At 36.2% G+C, this 3,109-nt stretch overlaps 1 long non-coding RNA gene across 1 annotated transcript; it reads left to right on the forward strand.

The window, feature by feature from the left end:
* The first annotated feature begins 334 nt into the window (after positions 1 to 334).
* Positions 335 to 3,109, forward strand: LOC117111497. Its single transcript, XR_004445881.1, has 3 exons — positions 335 to 452; positions 2,263 to 2,487; positions 3,031 to 3,109. It is a non-coding gene; the product is annotated as an uncharacterized LOC117111497 (long non-coding RNA).

Consider the following 3,109-nt stretch of genomic DNA (forward strand, 5'->3'; position numbering starts at 1 on the left):
ATACAAAGGAGATGCAAGGATAGCCCAAAAAAGTCCTAAAAAGGTCTTATTTCCATTGGGGTCCATGACGAAAAACCAAGAAGGTCGAAGGCAGCATCAAAAGAAATTTCAAGCCAAATTAAAAACGAAAAAGAAAAAACAAAATGAAAAAGTAGAAAGGTTCAAAAAGATTAATAAAAAACCACCGAAGCAGATAACATTATATTATTGCCACAACACAAACAAAATGTTTGCATGGAATTAAATTGTACACTAAAATATAATAGGCCTAAAAATTAATGAAAAATTACACATTATAATTTATTTTCAAATTATGTTTATTTTCACATTTCTTATAGATGTAGACGAATGCCTGTCAAACCCGTGTTCAGCTAATGGAATTTGCAGAGACGAAATTGCTGGTTTTACCTGTCAATGCAACAATGGCTTCACTGGAGAGCTCTGTGAAATAGGTACTACTAATGTAATATAAGACTGAAAGTGATATACATAATAGGGAGTTCACGACGTACCATATCTAATTTTCCGACCCAAGTTCTGAGCTGCTTTATTTTGTTTTATTTGCTTGGTGACACTACACCTTTGTATCGGTGGCACTCATAGTCAGTGGTGCGGTTATACAAAATATACAATATCAGTGGCGGATCCGGGGGGAAGTTCAAGGGGTTCGGACGAACGCCCCCTCTGTGAAGAAACGTAACAAAATACTACTGGGTCCTGGCTTACAAAAGGCATGCTCACCTATAGGTTGGCAAATCGCAAACTAGGCTTAACCCAACTAGCATTCAATTAAATACAATTAAAAACACTGTTTTTTTGGCTCGACTTCGTATTTATGTAAGAAAGTGTGTTCTTCAGGCCTATCGGTTCATCGATCTATAAGAAAGACTACGTATCCAACAACTCAATATTGTTGGAATATAGGCCTAATAATGTATTGACTATATCTTTGATTTTCTTCTATGGTATAGGCCTAAGAATGAGATAAAATCACCTGACTTTTTTTTAAGAGGGGTAAAACCTTAAATTTTGGAAGAAAATAAAATACACCTCAGAAGTAGGGAAAGCTCATTTCCGGCCATCTTGGAATCAAAATTTTCCCGGGGGAGGACCCCCGACACCCCTTTCATTTTTGGGGGGTTTTTTTTGGAAAAATTTTGAACCCCCCTCTTTCAAATCCTGGATCCACCCCTGCAAAAAAAAAATATATATATATATATGGTTCTATTTCTGGCTGTTTACTTACGTTTACTTTTTAGCTGTTGCTTATCATTTTTGTATCTCTACTGAGATCCAGCCATTGTTTCCCACAGCATTGTTGTTTTCCAGTATTTTGCCTTTTAATCTATACATATACTGTCTCTTATACACATCTAGATGTGTATAAGAGACAGAGTCAGTCGCAGTGCAAAAGTCAAGTGGCGCGGTGCAAAACTAAAGTGGTGCAGTGCAAAACTAAAGTGGCGCAGTCCAAACTCAAAATGCGTGTGCCACCACTTTAGTTTTGCACTGCGCCACTTGACTTTTGCACTGTGCCACTTGACCTTTGCACTGCGATTGTAGTATACATATGTATATATATGTATGTATACATACATGCACATAATTAATGACTATTGCGAGAGATTTTTAGGCCTACTAGGTAAAATAGTTTATATAAATTAGAACATGCAGGAATAAGTTTTAGAGGCATTTATGATTAAAGTCTTCATAAGGTGATCAGGATAAATTGCTCGCCAAGCAACCACTTGAAACTAATGGTATTATAGTCCTTTAGGAGATTACAATTGATCCCAATCTGCTTCTGACGATTTTTTATTTGATTTGATGTATTCAAATGTTCTTCAAAATACAACACAAATGAACATGAATAGATCGAAACTTAAAAGAGCATAGGTCTATTTGTAATAAAAATTGGCAAAAAAGACAAATACTTCCATGGGTTCCCCTTCATGAACTAACGTGAAATGAACATATCCAAGCAAAATTGAACAATTAAGAACAAAATTTTAACAATAGAGTATTTAACCTAAATATAAAATTCGATAGTTTAACTGACAATAATATGAATATTTGAATTTTTCATAAATACAAATAAAATCTCGTGAGAAGAGAAACAAAGTTCCAAAACAGAGTAAGGCAGCCCCTATTAGGCTACTTTAATTGGATCGTAGGCACAGAGCTCTCTAAATATGATTTAGTAAAGGTGACTTGTTTTATGTTTTATTATTTTTTATTTATGTTTGTTACCATCAATTTAAGACACAGATGAATGTTCTAGCGAACCTTGTCAGAATGATGCCACATGCATCGATGAGATATCTGGTTTCTCCTGCATTTGTGTGACGGGTTTCATAGGCACCACGTGCGAGACGAACTTTAACGAGTGTTCGACGAATCCCTGCGTTAGAGGCGTTTGTCAAGATCAGGTTAATAAATATGAGTGTGTCTGTCCCGCTGGTTACTATGGCGATCGATGTGAAGCTGGTAAGTATCGTATGCAGGGGGAAGGGGCTCGATAATTAAGAGAGAGAGAGAACGATACGAGGTTTTTCTTAACTACTTAATTTTAATTTATTTTTTTCTTCTAAAATTTCCAGTGCGGGAGACTGGGGAGATCATTTTTTGGTTGGGTGGGGAAGTTGGGGTAGTTACTATATCTTCCAGTGAGTCATTATCAAAATTACCATGATGCATAATAGAAAAGAGAAAATATTTAAGAACTGGGGAAAAGGTGGAAAAGGGGTGGCTATGCGACTTTTTTACCCAGAAGTATTCGAAAATCTGTATCTCTTTAAACCGTTTCCGAGTTCTTCGCCAATCCTTTTGAGGCAATTTTACAACATATCAAAATATTTCTCTCTCCGGAGCCTGGCTTAAAGGATTTTTGCCGCCTAACCTATATGTGACCTAGATGAACTGTATTCAGTATGTCTATTACATACAGTAGGCCTATATATTTACAATTTTCCTTCACCGATATATTCACATTGAGGGAAACAATATCTGTTTGTTTCTTTGTGTTGGCAGACCACAACGAGTGCTTGTCTTCCCCGTGTTTGCATGGGCTTTGCAGTGATGAGATCAATAGCTTTAATTGCACTTGTGA

This window comes from Anneissia japonica, unplaced genomic scaffold (genome assembly GCF_011630105.1).
Source record: "Anneissia japonica isolate Jap-2015-1 unplaced genomic scaffold, ASM1163010v1 scaffold112288_len3109_cov111, whole genome shotgun sequence".
Classification (NCBI taxonomy): Eukaryota; Metazoa; Echinodermata; class Crinoidea; order Comatulida; family Comatulidae; genus Anneissia; species Anneissia japonica.